Here is a 19962-nt window from a genome sequence, read left to right on the forward strand (position 1 = left end):
TCTCATTGATGTTTGTAGCTCTCTCTCCCTCTCCCTTACTCTCTCTGAAATCAATAAAAACATATTTTTAAAAAACGATGTCCAATTCAAAACTTACAATGAAGTAATTTTCCTGAAAATATACTTGATTCCATGTATCTGTGTAGATGAATGCATGCTGCAAGTTTTGTTGTTTGGACTCCATTGGCATTACTACGTAGATCTAGTAAACACTAAAGCAACAATTTAAATTTATGAAAACAAAATCTCAGTAACTCTTTACTCAGCAATTTACTAGTAAATAGCTCTTAGCTATTTATAAAATATCTGAATGAGATAAAATCCTGGAATTTTTGGTTTAGCTTTGGCCCATCAAGAGGATCTTTAAGAATCACTGTGTTGAGGGATTTAAGCAAGTTAAATAATGTCTGAAGAGTATGGTCCCCTGGATTAACTTCTGAAGGACCCTGTATAACCATACCAACATTGATTTCAAGTGTACAATTCTATGATACATGATCTGTATATTGCATTGTGTGCTAACCATCCAAAGTCAAATCTTCCGTCATTTATGAGGATTTTAAATTTGGAAATATTCATATATAAAATATGGTGTAGAATTTTTAAAAAAACTTTTCTAATAAAAAGTTTTTGAAATTGGTCCTAGTTTTAAATCCCTTTTCTGGGTATGTTTCTTAACCTAGCTGATTTGTAAGATGGAATAATACTGTATATTTGATGACTATAATGTTAAATGAGCTCATGTATGAAGTGCCTAGGGCATTGTTGTACATGCACTAAGTGTAATAAATGTTAGTTCCCTTCCTCTTCTATGTATACCATCATCTAAAAAGTAAAGCCCCTTTACTAAAAAATATGATATATTTCACAAGTGAAAAAATAGATGAGAGAATCAAAGGGATGGAAGAATTGCAGTAGGAAGAAAGCTACCAGCAATAAACACTGCGAATCTGCAAGGTCAACATCTTGAGGCAAGAAAGAGTCCTGAAAATTGGAGGTGACATAGCAGATACAACACTTCCAACCTGAAACGACCCCCAAACTGACAAGGTCAAAGATTTAGAAAATTACCTTTCCATGGATGATAAACTAGGATACCACACCCAGTAAATTAATCCACCCAAGTTACATATACCACCAAGGCTTGAAATGGAGATGCTTTTTCAAGTCTCCAATTTGGAGCAGAAAAGAAGTCATTTTTTCTGTGTGCCTTAAATGCTACTTTCATTTCTTCCAATAGAATGCCATTGCTATTTTCACACCCTTCAGTATAAGCTTCACCATGCAAACTAAAACCAAATGTAGAACAAAGAGAGTGGAGAAAGCAGTAGGCCACTGGAGCTGGACATTTGCTAGGCTGGTAGTACATTTTACTTTTAAAAAGGTAATCGAGAGTCGTGACTAAATGTAAAGGTAGAATCAACTGATTGCCAACCATGTTCATGTCTTTTCCAACCTTATTGCTTTGGTTAAGCTTGGTGATCTTGGGCACAGATGTAAACTCTCCTGACAGTTATCAGCAAAACTCCACCCCGGAATGGAAACAGGAAAACCTGTTTTTCAATCCAAATTTATAAAATTACCACTTGATGTGTTAATTACTTTATTACCTTGGAGTGAGTTTCTGAAAATTCATGCCAGATACCAATTAAGCTTTTGTAGAGCATTATATGCCCATCTTAATAGTATTTAGCCTTCTACCCTATAGTGGTGAGCTTGTTCCTGTACACATAGTGGATGTTCAATAATGTTTGATTGTATTAGTGACACACAAAAAACATCATTTCCAACTGTCATCATGTACATACAGAATTTTAAAGCATTGCTATGAAATATCACCAACCTGGGAGAACCTTTAGTTCCCTGGCCACGTGGTTCCATGGAGAGGGTCTTCAGCCTCTCCCCTTGTCTGTGGAAGAGTTGTCTGATGGGAGACTTTAGGGAACACTGAGTGTGCTTGGTTCAGCCCTTTTGAGGTTTTCTCCTTCAGATCTCTTGCATGACTGAGAGGCCCATCTATTTCTGGATCTGCACAGGGTATTAATGTGTAAGCATTGACTCTCCAGAGGCTGGCTAGAGCTCCTAAGCCACTGGTCATTTCTGTCTTGAAAACTCCAGCTATAACTGTGGATGTGTCTGTTTCTCTCAGCAGTTCTACCATATACTTCAGATACAGGGTGGGCCAAAAGTGGGTTTATAGTTGTGAGTATACAAAACACAGAGTTTATTTTTGTATCTTTTATTAATTATTGTATTATTTTCCATGCAAACAACTATAAACCTGCTTTTGTCCCACCCTGTAATTTGAAACTCTGCTATTAAGTGCATAAATATTTAGGATTGCTATATCCTTTTGATGAACTTGACCCTTGATTGTTGTGAAAAGACCTTCCTTATCCCTGGTAAAAGATTTTGCTCTGAAATCTACTTGTCTGATAAAAATACAGCCAAATTCAGCTTTCTTCTGATATCTTTTTTCCATCCCTTTAATTTACATTTGAAGTGTGTTTCTGATAGGCAGCATATAGTTGAGTCTTGCTTTTTAAAAATTCAATTTGATAATATCCACCTTTTAATTTTTAGACCCTTTAGATGTAATGGAATTATTTATATGACTAGGTTTAACTCCTCTTTTCTTTTTTTTTAGATTTTATTGATTTTTTTCTAGAGAGAAGAAGGGGGAGAGAGAGAGAAGGGAGAAATATTGACCAGTTACCTCCCTTGTACTCCCTGACTGGAAATCCAACCTGCCACTTTTTGGTGCATGGATGATGCTCCAACCAACTGATCAACAAGGGTCAGGACTAGGTTTAACTCATTATTTGTTTTCTAACGGTGCTTTGTTTTTCGGTCATTCTCCCCCCCCCCCCCCCCCCGCCCCCTGCCGCCCCGCTCCTTTTTCTGCCCTTTTAGATTAATTGAACTTTTTAAAAATAATTTTCTTTGTGAACTTATTAACTTTTATTTTAGTAGTTGCTTTAGGGTTTATAATATGCATCTTTAATTTATCACAGTCTATCTTTAAGTGATATTATACCACTTAGTATTATAAGAAACTAATACTACTACACTTTCATTTATCCCTCCTAATCATTGTGCTATTGTCATACATTTTCCTTTTACATATATTATCATTATTGTCATTATTTTTACAACAAATGTCCTTCCAAGAGATTTAAATAAGAAAAATATCTTATGCATTCACCCACATAGTTATCATTCCAGGGTTCTTCATTCCTTTGTGTAATTTCATGTGATATCGTTTTCCTTCTGCTTGAAAGGATCTTTTAACATTTCTTTTTGTGTGGGGCTACCAGTCAGGAATTCCTGCAGCTTTCATGTTTTAATTTTCTGCTCCATGGTTCCCAGTGTCGGTGCCCTTTTGTAAAACAGAATGAGGGGCCTCAGGTGCTGGGCTTCAGGCAGTGAGCGAATGGATGCTTTCTCTTTGCCAGAGGAAGTATCTGTTAGGATCACATGTCTTGGCCTCCCTCAGTGTGATCCATGCAACCAGTTCTGACCTTTAAGCTATAAGCAAAAGTGACTGTATCACTTCTAGCCTGGAGCATTTGACTGCTGATGTGAGACACCCCGAAGCTCCCTTTCCTTCTATCTGCTCAAGTTCAAAGTGGTGGCTCCTCCACCAGACAGGGTCCTGAGTCAGGAGCTGTAGTCCTTAGCTGACTTGTGGTGGACATGTAGTGTGAGCCAGGAATAAACTGCAGTAGCTTAACCCTGTCTTTTCTGCACTGAAATGGACACACACACATAATCCAGAGCACATGCAGGCCAGACGTCAGAAGGATTGCTTATTTTCTCCTTTGTAAAGTCTTAATTCATGTGCTTCTAATTGACTTCTTAGTAGCAATAGAGTTAGGGTTTTTTTTTTTTCTTTTCTTTTTTAACACTCCAATTTTTTGGTAATAGGGCATGTGTTCCTTTTATTAAACACTAAACAAAATTGATTAGGTAGCATTTTGATTTTTCTTTTAAGAAAAAAAATCTCTACCTCCTTTGAAACCTGTTATTAGTTACATTTTTCCATTCAAGGAAAACAAACTGAGTCTGTTTGCTCATAACAGAGGAAGCCTTTTATGTTAAGAGGGGCAGGGGAATTCTAGATTCCTAATTGAAAAGCCAGCTTTTAAAGGGCCCTTCAAGGGAGGGACAAGGTTACCAAGGTTCTCTCAACAGTTTCCACTTCTTGCAGACAACCCATGCTCCCCTGATCAGACTGTGCTTTTAATTTAATTTAAGGAAACAAAAGTTAGATGCTGACACTGATCAGTTGCAAAGGCCATAACAATTTAAGCCAATGTGCTGTTCTAGAATAAAGGAGAATGAGAAGAAAAAGAGGGAAAGATGGCTTTTAGTTTTTTTTTTTTGGTTTGTTTTTGGATGATGACAATGCTCGTTTTGAAATGTTTGAATACAAACCTGAAGTTTTGGGTTTTTTTTATTGATATTTTACAGAAAGGAAGGGAGAGGGATAGAGAGCTAGAAACATCGATCAGCTGCCTCCTGCACACCTCCCACTGGAGATGTGCCCGCAACCAAGGTACATGCCCTTGACCGGAATCGAACCTGGGACCTTTCAGTCTGCAGGCCGACGCTCTATCCACTGAGCCAAACCGGTTTTGGCAATATAATACCTACATTTTAATAATTAAAGATATTGTTTCTTACATATTTCTACTTGTTATCCCTCTTCTTTTGAATATAATTTTATACAAAAAAATTAGATAAAATCAATAGAAAGAATGCACATTATTATCAAACTAAATAGACATTTTTACTACTAGGAGTTATACACATATGAGTATATTTTCCTTTCTCATATAACTTTTTGTCCTTCCTGGAGTTATTTTATTTATTTATTTATTTGCTGAGTTTTACTGCCATGTTTTTTCCAAATACTCCAACAGATATCACACATCGATTGAAATTTTTTCCAAATATTCAAGTGCAATTTTAAATACTTTATAAATCCATGTCTACTCACTCTTCCCACATCTCCTCAACCTCCATTTTGAACTTCTCCACCTCCCTGTTTCACTCTGGACTGATTGATCTTTAGGCTGTGCCTGTTAGTTTTCCTGGCACTGCTTTTTACCATTCTCTCCTGGGTCCTCTCTTCCTCTTTCTTGATTTAGTCCCTTATCCTGATGGAGCACATCTGGAAGTAAGGGTGTATGAATAGTAGGTGTCTTTATTTTACCCTTGCACATAATTGGTAATTAACTAGCAGGGCCAGCTTCCTAGGTGTACATGTGGGGCCGCCTGCTTAGAGGATCCCACACTTGGTGTAATGCTCTGTTGCTGCCATCTTGATATTTGTAATTTTTGAACAGGAACCCCCGCCCCTTTTTTTGTCCTTTGAGGCATTTTATTTGCACATATGTATTACATCCCTAGAAAAAGAATCCCAGGGTTTTCCCTCCTGTGTGTTTTCGTCTTGCTTCTTCATGGTCCATGATGCCCGCTGCGGTTGTCAGTACAATGAAACCAAACTGACGGGACAGAAGCAAGTTGTTCTGTCATTTTTCTAGATCTTTGAGTTGTACATTAAACCTGGGGCTGATTACTCCACACTTGTTCATCCTGCCTGTGAGGTTCACAACAATTTTCCCAGTTCTGTGATCATCAATAATTTCAAATTCACCAATGTAACCATGCTTCATCATCACAGTCAGAAACCGGACGATGGCTTTGGAGGACGGCCTAATAAGAATCTGGCATTTGCCTCTCTTTTCCGCATTGTTGATACTCTTCAGAGCATCAGCCAGGACATTCATGCGCACCATTATGGCGGCACAGACTGATGGCAGAAAGAGGGACCCCATATTTTTATTTTTCACTGAGCCTCACAAATTATGTTGCTGGTCCTGTTGTCTAGATATATAAACCTAGATTGAAATAATTGTCCCTCATAATTTTGATATCATTGCTCCACTGTCTTCTAGTATCCAGTGTTACTACTGAGAAGTCAGATCCATCCTGGGTCCTTTTTTAAAATTGTTTTAAAAAAATTTATTTCAGAGAGGAAGGGAGAGGGAGAGAGAGAGAGAGAAACATCAATGATGAGAGAGAATCATTGATTGGCTGTCTCCAGCATGCCCCACACTGAGAGCCAAGCCCACAACCTGGACATGTACCCTGATCAGAATCCAACCATGACCTCCAGGTTCATAGGTTGTTGCTCAACCACTGAGCATGCTGACCAGCCGGTTCCTTTTGTACTGTTTGTCTCTATCTTTTTCTCTGAGGAAGCACTTACTAGCCTCTTTTTAGCATAATGAACTCGAATTTAATGATTGGACTGGATATTTTTTTTCTTGCCCTGTATACCTGGTGGGCTCTTTTAATCTTCAGCCTTCTATCTTTAGTATGAAGAAAATTTCCTATATTATTATTTTTAATAATTTTCTTCTTTCTATTTTCTATGGTTTCTCTTTATGGAACTCTTATTATTTAGATACTAGACTTTCTGGATTGATACTCTCATTTTATTATCTTATTTTCTTATTGTCTATTTATTTGTTTTTGTGCTACTTTCTGGGATTTTTTTTCTTTATTTTCCATTGTCTCTATGAAATCTATTATTTCGGGCATCATATTTTATATGACCAGTAGGCCCTCTTAGTTTCTGATTATTTCCTTCTTGTAGCTTCTTGTTCTTTTGTTATGGAAGTACTGTTTTTTTCTCATCTTTCTGACTGTATTAATGATAGATTTTGGGGGGAAGCATTCTCTGCTCCCTCTAGTTTATGTTTACTCTGTGCTCTTCTTCATTTTCTTTGCCTTTCCTGTCATGGACTTGCTTCGGTTATCTCCTGATCCTTGGCTCTCCATTTATGTGGAGGAGGACTAATAAAAAGCTGATCGGAGTGGGTGTGTGTGGTATATTTTCATTTTTGTTGTTGGTGGATGGGCTGTACATAAAATGATTTGACAGAGAGTTGGACTTTTTTGGGGGGAAGCCCCTAATGTCAGCATCCAAAAATCTTTTCTCTCTGGTACCTTGATTTCTCCAAAGAGAAAATCCTAAAATATCCCTAGCCACAGGCATGTGACAGAGAAAGAGAGGAATGGTATTTCACTATTGGTTGTATGGACATTCACTGAATGCCCCTATTTCCAGAAGCATGCCTCATACTTTCTTTCCATTGTGCTTGGTATTACCCACTTCAGAAGACACTGTGACTCATGTTCTTGAGACAATAAATCTGTAATCACCTGTGGTGAGGGAAGGGGATGGGCTGGGATAATGTAATCTTTTAACTTACCATTGGGTCTTCAGCCCCAAGCTAGTCCTCAGGTACCCATGATGCCCTCTGGATTCAAGCCTTGAGTCTTTCCTGAGTTTTGCAGAACAGATTGATTTGTTTCTCATCAGCAAACTGTCTTTGCCTCCTATCAGGGCGGGTGGATTTATGCTTTCTCTGTTTGGCTAAATGAGTTTCATAGCTCTATCCATTTTTAATTTTGTTAAACTTGGTGATATCTATTGTCAGCTTTCATCCCTGCTCCTGCCTTTTTTTCTCTTTCTGATTTAATACATTTTTATTCCTTTATTTATATATATTAATGGTATTTTAGGAGGATACAGAGACACCTTTTTTTGTTTGTTTAGCACATTGAAATAGAATTCTTAACTGTCTAGAGTCTTTCTCATACTCTAATTCTATGTCAGAATTGATGTTGGCAATGAAGTGGTATGAGGAGTATCCAAAAGTGGGGAAAACTAATAAAGAGAGAAAAAGAATGCTATTGTTTGACAAGGAATGTTCTTAGATATATAAATAGATTTTTAATACCAAGGGCAGATGGCGGACTTTTTTTTTCTTTTGAAAGTTATCCAGCTTTCTAGTTTTTGGAAAATCTACGTGTTCAAGTGTCAATGTGAAGGAAAACAAATCTAGCTCATTTGGATGAGAGAAAAAAGGGGAGAAAATATGCTCAGAATTGGGGAGGGGGTCTGGATTAGTTTGAACAGAACTTTCTACCTCTGGAATTTTGTGTAAATTCATTTTAAAAATTATTCATAGAGGAAAAAACTCAATAAAAACTGACAAAAACTTAACAAAAGAAGGGTTAAAATGAGAATTATGGACTAACATCTTCAATTTACTTTGAAATATACTTAAAAATAAGAAGAATGTATAGAGGAAAGGATAGATGTGTGATAAAGCAACTGGAGTAAAATAGTGCTGAATAATCTAGGTGGTAAGTATATGTGTGTTCACTGAAATTATTTCAACTTCACTGTGTGTTTGAAAATTTCCATAGTATAATGTGGGGGGAGGGGGAGAGATGAGGATTATGGTGATAGAGAGACAAAGGTGAGGGAATCAATAATTCTAGACATGAATTGACCATCAAAGTGAGCCCAGAGACAACACTGTCACTCGGATTTTTTTGGAGAAAATCTATGTGTATACTTTGAGAATTTTACATTTGTGACACTTGCCCTTCTTTAAACCTAAAATTAAGACAGGGACTAAATTCCTCTCAAAACTAGACTTTCCCAAATCATGGCCAGGGCATTAAACAAGGAAGAGATATTGATTTTAATTGCCATGGTAGAAGGTCAAATCCCCAATGTGCTGATCAAGGAAAATGTATTTTGAATCATCCACTTTATCATCACATAATATCTAACTTTGTAGTCTCAGTTGGCAAGTTCTGAGGACTAGAGTCTAATATTAATGAAGTCCAAGGAGAATTGGCCAAATGGCCTTTAGCCCAAAGTAGTGTAATTGTTACTTGATATCAGAACGATGGGTCCAATCATTACAAAGATCAGTTGTTTCATATAAAACCAATATCCAATGGCGCCAAACAACCCTGATCCTAGAGTTATCCACTAGCAACTGTGCCCTTTGTGACAAAGGGGAACTGAGAGCAAGTTTATCTCAAACATACTTATCACCACTTTTGGAAAAAACAATCAACTTATGGCTGTAGATGTTTGATAGGATTAACTTCCAGGTGTATATTAGCTCATCTGGGTGGTAAACAATTTTCCTTTTAGAAGGAGAATATTTTAATAAAATGCTTTGGAGGTTGACAGTATTATTGAAAGAATTCAGAAATATTACCACAGGGAAGAGATTCCATACAAATAAAAATATTAAATGAACATGTTCATGCATTGTATACATTCATCTGTTATTCTCATGTTGAAAGATGCTGTTGCTGTTATTTGAGATATTGTGTGTAAAGTGACTTGGCAATGAGCATTATTGTGTGCTGTAATCACGGGGCTTCAAAAGATGCTGTAACTGCTGGGCCGATGTTTACACTGATATGAGACTATTCATTAGAGAATAACCTCCTGAGAACTGTCTGAACATGTTGATATCTGCCATCCCTCACAGAAAACCCTTTCAACTTTCTTGAATTTGATTTTTTTTTCAGACTTCAGGAGCCCCAGTGAATTATAAAATAAAAAGTTGTTTGAGCATTCAAATACAGTATATTTTGAAGGATCTTTGTGGCTATTATAACTGTTTATCAGAAGGAACTACTTACATGTTGGAAGTTGAAGGAAGCTTGGTTGCTTTAGTACAACCCCCTTATTTTATAAATGAAGAAATGGAGCTCCAAGGATGTGTGTGACTTGTTTGAGATTGTGGAAGAAGTCAAGAGTACCAGCGCAGGTGCCATATACCAGCTCTCTGGTCACTGATTGGCAGTTTTTCTCTTCACAGTGTTGTTCAAGACAGAATTTCTGTCTTGGATTGGAAAATGTCTCTGCTGAATTGTTTGTGAATCATTTATTTGACAGAGCTTTCTAAGCCCCAAATTAAAAAATAGTTTTGCTCATACTTGTTAGAAAAATAAAAAGCTTTCAAAAAGTGATAGCTACAATGACAAGAAGACCTTTGAGACAGCATGGATGGACCTGGAGAGCATTATGCTAAGCGAAATAAGCCAGTCAGATAAAGACAAGTATCACATGATCTCACTTATATGTGGAATCTAATGAACAAAATAAACCGATGAACAAAAAAGATCCAGAGACATTGAAGCATGCAATAGACTGACATATTTTAGAGGGAAGTGTGTGTGTTGGGAGAGGGGGGTGCTAGGGGCAGGGGAAGAGATTAACAAATGAATTTATATGCATATATGCATAGCCCATGGACAGAAAAATAGTGTAGGGAAGGCCTGGAGAGGGAATGAGTGCAGTGGAGGGAGAAAATATTCATCACCATTAGTCATCAGGGGAATGTAAATAAAAACCACAGTGAGATACCACTACATGCCCACTGAAATAGCTTAAATCGAAAAAGACTAACATTACGCACACCAGGTTTAGGCGAGGATGTGGAACAAGTAGAATTCTCTTACCTGCTCCTGGGAAGGTAAACTAGTGCAATCACTTGGAAACCTTCTTGGCAGCTCTATATCAAGTTAGATAACAATGTGTAAAGTGCGTTTACCCAAGAGGAATGAAAGCTTATGTACAGGTAAAGGTTTGCACATAAATGATCATAGCAGTTTTATTGGTAATAGTCAAAACCTGAAAAGGATCCATATGTCCATCTGCAGATGAATAGATAATTAGATTATATCCATGCCAAGCTATGTGTAGGTCCCAACCCCTGATACTTATGAACAGGCCTTGAGATAATGGAAAAAACACATATTGGTGTCCTCCCCTGATTCCTGGCATAGAGGAATCCTTACCATTGTAATTTCCTAAGTGATAAGAGCACTAGGTGCATCCTGTGTTCTAATATTTGGTCTCTGCTCCTGGTTCCTGACACTTAGCTCCTAAATCCCTGGAATTTCCTGGATGATATGATAGAAGCATCTTATTTTTTAAAACTATATTTTTATTGATTTCAGAGAGGAAGGGAAAGGGAAAGAGAGATGGAAATCATTGAGAGAGAATCATTGATTGGCTGCTTCCTGCATGCCCCTACTGGGGATCCAACCTGAAACCTGGGCATGTGCCCTGACCTGGAATCCAACCATGACTTCCTGGTTCATAGGTCGACACTCAATCATTGAGCCACATCGGCCAGGCAGGAGCGTCTTTTTGTGGTTCTAACGAGATGACTCTTGGTGGGCTCCTGGATGGGAGCGGGTCACCAGAGAGACCAAGACATGATTAGCAGCTTGAGATTTTCAGCCCCACCCCCCATTCTCCAGAGAGGAGAGAAGGGCCAGAATGGAGTTAACGATCCATCATGCCTACAGGATGAAGCCTCCATAAAAATCCAAAGATTTTTGAGAGCTTTTGGGTTGGTGAACGGTGGAGGTGGGGAAAGAGTGGTGCTTTCGGAGAGCACATGGCAGCTCCATGCCCTTCCCACATACCTGGCTCTGCACAGCTCTTCTATCTGATGCTCATCTGTATCCTTTATCATATCCTTTAAAAAAAAAATAAAGAGTGTTTTTATTGACTTTTGAGAGAGACTAAGGGAGGGAGGGAGGAAGAGAGAGAGAAAGAAAGAAACATTGATGTGAGAGAGTAACATAGATTGGTTGCCTCCTATAATCCCCACCACCACCACCACCCCAACATGCCCAGGGATCGAGCCTGAAACCCAGATATGTGCCCTGACCGAGAATCAAAGCAGATGGGAAGATGCTCAACCAACTGAGCCACACCCACCAGGGCTTATCATATCCTTTCATAATGAACTGGTAAGCAGTAAGCAAACTGTGTTCTTGAATTCTGTGAACTGCTTCTCTATCCTCAGAAATTGGGCCAGGCTGTTAGGGTCTCAAAGGCAGTGTGAACACAACCTCCCTGAAATTCCTTTTTTCAAAGCTCTGATTAAGGACACAATTATACTATGGTGTTGAGGGGTGGAGCAGTAAGGGATGGGAACAGAAGTTTAAAGCTCTTTATGAAATGTCATATTTTGAAATATATATTATATTTTATTAATATTCCATCATCTCTACCTCTACCTCTACCCCTACCCCTACCCCTGCTCCTACCCCTTCCTCTACCCCTTTCTTTTTCTTAATTCTGTGCTGAGCCTGAGACTCCTTCAACTCAGGAGGAGCCCCCTGCCCTAAAATTCCTCAAGCATGTATCCAGGGAAAGGAGGCATGTGGGATTAATGCTGCTTAAATCTCCACCTGACATAAGCAGAAGGGCCTTCTTGCTCATGCACAGTCCCAACCAGCTCATCATATCAGCCAGCTGAGGATCTATGGCCAAAACTTTGGCCAAAAACAGTGTGTGGATTGTTTGCATGTCACCTCTGCACATGTCCTTCAACAACTCATGGCTACAACTGTGCAGGATTCAAAGATGCTGAACCATATTCCCTTTGTTCTCCACTAAGCAGCTGTAGCCAATCTAAACATGGAATCCTCATCCTTTTCAAAAGAACTCAGCCTCCCCAAGTTGCTTTTAGTGTCTTACTAACCAAGCAATTCAAAGTACTTCTCGGGGAAGGGAAGCTCTACAGTACCTAGTTCCTGGTTCTATAGTTCTGGTTCTCACTACAGAGGTTAGCAGTAGAATGAATAAAGAGAGAGGGAGGGGAATACTTAGAGCTGTGAGTGTGAATCTAAGTCCACGTAAGATTCAGGTTTACTCAGTCTCATTATGTAGATGAATGCAGGCTGGGTGAAGCTCTTAATTGGCTACACTTGCTAATTGTTGACCTGGTTTTTGCATGAACCACAGTTCAGTTTCCAAAATCTGACCCATCTGATCTATGTTGAAACTTGGAGGTTGAATTAGCAGGTACACAAGGAAAGCAGTAGGGTCCTCTTTTGAGATACATGAAGGTTTTCAGGACATAAGGTTTTTTTGCTTTTTAATGAAAATAAAGGTATTGCTGCCCCCCCTCCAACTGTCCCCCCCCCCCTTTCCCGCCGCCCCCAAATTCATCACCAGTTTACAGAGAGGATTTCTGCCTCAGGGTTTTCTGAGTGTTAATATCCTAAGATGTTCTTTCTATAGCCACACTTTCTTGGCTCAGCAACTGCCTGGTTTACTTGGATCCCTGAGCTGCTGGGAGCTGGCTGGTCCTGGAGAGATGAATAATAACTATGCTGACTCCAGGGAGCCAGCTGGAACCACAGACTCACCAAGGAGAGGGAGGGGAAGATAGTCTATCGTTAATTAAAATGAATCTTTCTCTTGTTTGCAGGGAACTTTTCAAGATGCGGACACATAAAGGTATTTTGTGAGCCTCACACTAGCCCCATGAGTTAAGTAGGAAAGTAATAGTCCCATTTCATAGACGAGAAAACTGAGGCTTGAGAACTGGCCTAAATTCATGTAGTTCTCAGAAGCAGAACTGGGAGTATAGTCCAAGTCTCCTGGTTCCTAGTGTCTACTTATTGGAGCTCTGGCAAGTGGCCTAGACCTGTTGGTGGATCCCTTCCTAATCTCTCTCTCTCTCTCTCTCTCTCTCTCTCTCTCTCTCTCTCTCTCTCTCTCTCTCTCTGGTATGGAGGGTTATTCATGAGGAGCAATAGTATAGGATGCTATAAATTTTCTTCCCTAAAGGCACAGGGAATAAAACCCCTTTTGTCTGTCACCACAGAGGCACAATGACTTGATAGCATCGGGAGCCAAACTTGTTGGCCTGTTCTGCTCTGGGCCTAGCCCCCTTACTTTCCTAGGAGCAGTGTGAGGGCAATGGAGTGTCCAACACAAAGTCCAGGCTGGGCTAATGTGGAAGGCAGACAGCCCTTGGAAACCCTCTCCAATCCATTGCATGGGTGGGGAACTTTTTTCTGCCAAGGGCCATTGGGATATTTATAACATGTCAATTTTTAACATACAAAATTATCAACTTAAAATTAGCCTGCTATATTTGGTCAAACATTTAATTAACTCACCCTGAATGCCTTAGCAGGGCCAGACCAAATGATTTCCTAGGCCTTATACCGCCCACAGGCCTGACGTTCCCCACCCCTGCATTAATGTCTGTTGCTAGGGAGGTCACCCCCTTTTAGATATTATCATTCCTGGCATCATTTCTACAGTTCACCTTCTCCAAGATGTTGGCTAATTTTTAATTTTTAGAATTTTGTTCTTGGCTCAACCCTAGCAATGGGTTTTGTATAAATGAAAAAGTGGACTCAGATTCAGATTTCTTTTCTGACCTAAGTCAGATGGTGAATCCACAAAATGCAGTGCTTCTGAATGTCATCAGTCCCTTCAGGAGGATCATGACCGTCAAGGGGAAAGAAACAAACTGTTGCTAACATCAGTGAGGTTGTCACTCCAGGCCTGCCAGGCAGCTGATTTCTATCTCACACTGAAAGGCAAAAGAGCTGAGTGTGAACTCCTACAGGGCTGAGAACCTGTTTTAATCCAGGTTGAATCTCCCCCGCTAGGGTCACCCACCTTGCCTACATTGCCTGCAGGTGAGCAGTGTGTTGAGTGGGCTTCACCCAACAGAGAGAGGGGAAGAGTCTCCCCATAGGACAAGAACACAGGGAGCCACAATGAAGGCGGTGCTAGCACTTAATTGAGCCCATTCTCAAAGCAGAAAAAAAATAAGTATAGGTCAAATTTAGAGGTCTGGGTGGAGGAGTAGGGTGGGGCAGACTTCAGCTGGCAGCTAGGGATGATTTCAGGTCATGTGGGGAGCTTTTAGCTGAATTATAGATGATACTTTAGTCCTCTGAGCAGTAAAGACTTTGTGAGCCATATTGGTCAGAAATCGGGACTTAATTAGTGTAGCTTGCTTACAGTTACTCAGTGACAATCTTCCCTTTTATCTACACCCAGCCCAATATTTATAAAGATGATGAGAAGCAACTCACAGCTGTAAGACATAGGGTTTCTTGATTTTCCCCTTTCCTTTCCTGTAAGATAGAACTATCCCCAGAAGCTCTAATAGTCTCCATTTCTGTTATACCCCAAAGGATGAAATATGCTACTGTCTTATTCCAAGATATGACATATAGTTTTATATTTCAACAGGCAGTTTCTGGAATGGATTGCATTAAAATTGTCAACCTTATAGGGCCAAAAACAGCTTTAAAAAATCCTCCTATAAATTTCTTTCTTGACTTATATTTGAAAAAGTAATGCTAGGGCAGAGGTGGCACTAAAAAAAAAAAAAGCTCAGGAAAATTCACTGAATTTTTCCCCTTTGCCCCATGCTTATTTTCATGTCTTAGTGTGTTTCAATGTACAACCATGTTGTTAATGTTTTCTGTTTGGTAAACAGAACATCTGTACCCCCTGCTCCTGATGTTCTCAGTCAGCATGGCTATTAGCTAACAGGAAACTAGTTTGAACTGCAGAACTCAAGGTCACTTTCACTGCTCTTTCATTTGCATTTTCCATATAATTCACAGTGTTGATGCTCTCTCTGAAAACACCCTGCTTTAAATATATCAAGGCTTTCTCTCTGGGGCCCAAGACGAATAATACATCCCACACCACACAGAGTCCTACACTGGATTAGCACAATGACTCATATTTGGTGAGCTGTGTTCTGGGGCTCAAAGAGTGACATTCATTTATACCTTCAAAAATAATCCTCCAAGCCCTGATAAATTAGTCACCAGGCACTACTGGCTGCTGAATGGCCTACTTTGGCATCTTGCCTTCAGAGTTATAGGAGTCTTCTGTAACCTGGGCTTCCTCTGAGCTTTAGTAGGCCTGGGCTACACAGGTGTGCTGGTTCTGAATTCTACCTGAGAGGAACGTCTCCAGAGGTTAGAGAGGTGTGTGGGACCCCCTCCTCTCAGTGGGGCTCTTGCTGCTCCCAGAGAGGATATGTGACAGTTATCCCTGTTTAGTTAATAGCACTTGATGAACGATGTACAAGAGGTCATGACTTCTGTAGCCTTCACCTCTCCCCTTTCTATAGTTGGCACTTCCTGTCCCCAAACTTCCCCCATCTGCATCCTCACTTGGAAGTAGTTGTCCCTTTTCTATTCACTATATATTTATATTTTTTTTCTGAAGTGGTTTTGTTAGATAATTTGTTTTTATGTTTTTTCTTCTACATTAGCCTGTTTTCTTTTTTAAAAAAATATTTTTATTGATTTCAGAGAGGAAGGGAGATGGAAAGAGATGGAAACATCAATGATGAGAATCAGCTGTCTCCTGCACGCCCCCTACTGGGGATCGAGCCCATAACCTGGGCATGTGCTCTGACTGGGACTCGAACCATGCTCTCCTGGTTCATAGGTTGACCCTCAACCACTGATCCACACCAGCCAGGGCTACATTAGCCTGTTTTCAGTTTTAATCTGTTGGTTTAAAACTTTAAGAAATTAGTAATAACAGTTGAATCCCTTTTCTAAGCCTTCCTTGGTGTGGTTTTTACAGTCTTTAGGTTTCCACACTGGTCTGCAGAGAGCATATTATACACATCAATGCTCTCACTTCCTTTCCTTACATGTAAGCAGGCACATTGTTATTTTCCCTAAATAGAAAAATATGGTAAAAAAATAATTAAAAATCTACAAGGAAGAAGAAATATGTTGGTGATGTCAACTGTCCCTTTGGAAAAGTACATGTAAATGGACCTGACATAGTTAGGCTGTAAAAGAATATAAACAAAACAAAATTCCCAGTTCACCAACTGCTGTAGATAGAAAGATTTAGGGGAAAGGGAATCATGTTGTGATAATGCAAGAAGTAAACAGAGGCCAAAAGTCTTGGACTGAACAGAAGAGAAACTGATGTGGCCTAGAACCTAAATTAATTCTTCCTAATCTTGGTTTCTTACCTACTGCCAATGAGTTTATGCAAAATTGCAAATAGCTAGTGAGAGTTTTGGGGGACTTTGATCCTTGATATGCAATCTAAAGATTGAAAGATTATATTTTCTCTCTAATTAAATCTCTTCTAACCTTGTATGGAGTGCCTGCGAGGTGAGCAGGCAAGATTCAACCTGCTGTGTGGAGTAGATTCCCAGGGAGGCTGGGAGAGACCTGTGTGATCATGACTTGCAGCAAGAGTTACTGAAACAAGGGCTACATATTTGTACAGTAAGCAGAAACAGAGAGTGAGACACACCACGTGCACTTTTTCCTGAGATGCTGATGGTTGATGTGAATACCCCTAAGGACAATTGCAGTCTACCACGTTAACAGTTCTAGTAGTGTCTGCATATAAATGGACAGTCCATTGCCAGAACCCACATACCACAGCAGTAATGCAAAGTAAACAGTCCCAGGCACAAAATCATACTGTGACTAAGGCCCTAGGTAACATCTGGGTTCTAAGCCTTTACATGAGCTAATTTCTCTTGGGGAGGATGTATGCAAGGTTCCAAGAGTTCTTCATTTGGATATTTATAACATCATTCATGTGCCATACAAAATTATCAACTTAAAAATTAGCCTGCTATATTTGGTCAAACATTTAATTAACTCACCCCAAATGACTTGGCAAGGCCAGACCAAATGATTTCCCAGGCCTTATATGGCCCACAGGCCAGATGTTCCCCACTCCTGCCTTAAAGGAAGAGACATATAGGACAGAGACCAGGAGGATTCCCAAATGCAAAGCTTTTGTTTTCTCTTCCCATGGAGTCACATCAATGACCAGGCATCATCAATTGGTAACAACACACATGGCATATTGCCAGCTGGGGATGCTCCTCCAAACTTTGGGGTTCAGGGTTTTTATTGGGGCTCCATTACATAGGCATGATTGATTGGTAGCTCACATGGTAGATATCAGGCTCCAGTCTCCAGCTCCTTTGTGTGTCGCCTAAAACCCCAACCCTAAATCACATCATTGGTCTTTCTGGCATGGCCAGTCCCCAGTCTAAACAAAATCACCCCTATAGGGATCACCTCCTAGAAGCCCAGGGCAAAGTCCAACCTCTTTCTGGGTAGGGTTAAACTCCTTACTACAGTGTCCTACGGAGCTCAATGACTCCACCAAGGTCACATGGCTCAGACAAAGTAAATTATGAAAACGCAGTAATTCTTTAAAGTCTCTAATAATCGGTACAGAATATAGCATAATGGCTAAGAGTTTGGATTTTGGAATCAGACTGCAGAGTCAAGCTACTGCTTTCATTTACTGCTCTGGACCTTGGGCAAGTTCCCAACTTCTTTGTGCCTCAGTTTCCTCATTTATAAAATGGGGACAATAAAAAACCCAACTCAAAGAGTCAATATTTATAAAACACTTAAAACTGTATCTAGCACATAGTATGTCCTCAATAATCTTATCTTTTAACATCATTAAGCGGAAAAAATATATAAATAAATCAGAAAACAATTTATCTATAATCTTCTTCCCAACTAATTGATAGCTAATAATGTTTCCAAACCTTTTTTATTCATAAACAACAATAAGCAAATGCTATCCCATATAGCCTATCATTTCATTTTCACCTAAGATTTTCACAAACAGTTTTTTTTAATTTTTAAATGTATAAGAACCTTTGAAATTATGTAAATATTGAATGAATGTGAAATAGCTAAGCAACCAAATGACCACATTTTGGGGTTGCACAAGCCTGAATTATGTGAGCAGTTGAAAGCCACCTGGGTTAGAGAGGCTGGAAAAGACCTTTTGATTTGTGTAAAGTCATAATAACAAATGTTTGTCCCCCACACAGTCCTGCTCCAGCTCTCTGATTCTTTCATCACATGGGAGAATAGTATTTTGTCAGGAAACATGGCTTTCCTGATGTAGAGGAAGAAAAACAACCCTGTGGAAATTTTTGCTCACCTCGGTGCAAATTTGCAGTTTTCCACTTGTGAAGCAGTGAAACATTGGCATTAGCTGTCATTCCTAGAACTGGAAAGAGTTGTATGTAAAAAAACAAACAATGATGTTCAATTAAGGGAAAAGATGATCAAGTTCCTACTACACGCCAGGCTCTGGGCTGGTCACTCGGAGGGAAACAAAGTCAGGAGACATCATCTTGGGTCTCTAGGGGCCCCCAGCCTAGCAGGACCCATGCATGCACAGGGCATGACAAACGACATGCTAAACAGATGTTCAGCCTCGGGATGCAGAGCTGCATCCGAAGAAGCATTCAATTCTGACGGGGGGGACACGAACGTGAGGACTCTTAAGCTCTGTCCTTAATGACTTCTGGGGGCAGCTGATGTAAGGGGGCACCTACTCCATGTAGGATGAAAGCCTGGTACCACCTGGGTATCAAAAATTGGTTATAGAAATAAAGAATACTGAGTCAACGCTGGCAAGACATGTGGTCACCAGCCACGGAGAGTGGCCCAGTTGCAGGAGTTTTCCTTGTCATTCAGGTGAAACATATGAGTGTATGTTTGGGGCGGGGGAGAGGAGGCAGGTGGAAGTGTCCTGACATTATACTCTGACAGAAATGACTGCTTCCCCTCCCTTCATTTCAGGTAGAGAGCTAATTGAGTAAACTGATAACATCCAGCATTACAGTACTGCTTAAACTTTCAGGAGAGTTTTCTGATCGTGAGCATGATCTGTACTCTGAGCAACCTCATGGGAGAACTAGGGAGGGTGACATTAAACCCAATGAGGCTGGCGGGGCCCAGGGTCATGGCATGAGCCGATGTCAGAATCATGATCTTCCCAATTGCTTATACTTCATCTCAGAGTTCTGGATTTCTTTCTCTTTTTCTTTTCTTCTCTTTTTTTAATGGGCAAGAGTCTTTAAATTGCATGGCATGCTGGCACCATTTACATTTTAAGAGGCTTAAATTTTTAATTTTCTTTTCCATCTCATTGGAACATTTTAGCAAGTTGCACTGCTTTTATTACAGCACATTCTGCACCTATCCTACCTCTTTGATCCTAACCCCTGCTGAGCCTGAACTTTCAGGAACTCAGTAAAGATAATGAGAGGTCCAGTGAGTAGAGCCCTCACCTTGTGGGACCCATCACAGGAAGGAGATGGCAGACGATGGATTTGGGTTACTGGATTCCAACAGCGCAAGTGCTCCCGGTTTACCTTTCCTGCCCTCTGCAGCTGAAGGCATTTCCTAGCTTCTGTCCCCCCAAGTATTATCAAAGAGCAGTGCCCCTCCCCTGGCCTCAGACTG

At 40.0% G+C, this 19962-nt stretch overlaps 1 pseudogene across 1 annotated transcript; it reads right to left on the reverse strand.

The window, feature by feature from the left end:
• Positions 1-5411: 5411 nt before the first annotated feature.
• Positions 5412-5807, reverse strand: LOC308256390 (small ribosomal subunit protein uS8-like; annotated as a pseudogene). The gene has a single exon. The product of its transcript is annotated as a small ribosomal subunit protein uS8-like (transcript).
• Between the last annotated feature and the right edge of the window lie 14155 nt (positions 5808-19962).

The sequence above is a fragment of the Plecotus auritus genome (assembly GCF_963455305.1).
Source record: "Plecotus auritus genome assembly, chromosome: 8".
Taxonomy (NCBI): Eukaryota; Metazoa; Chordata; class Mammalia; order Chiroptera; family Vespertilionidae; genus Plecotus; species Plecotus auritus.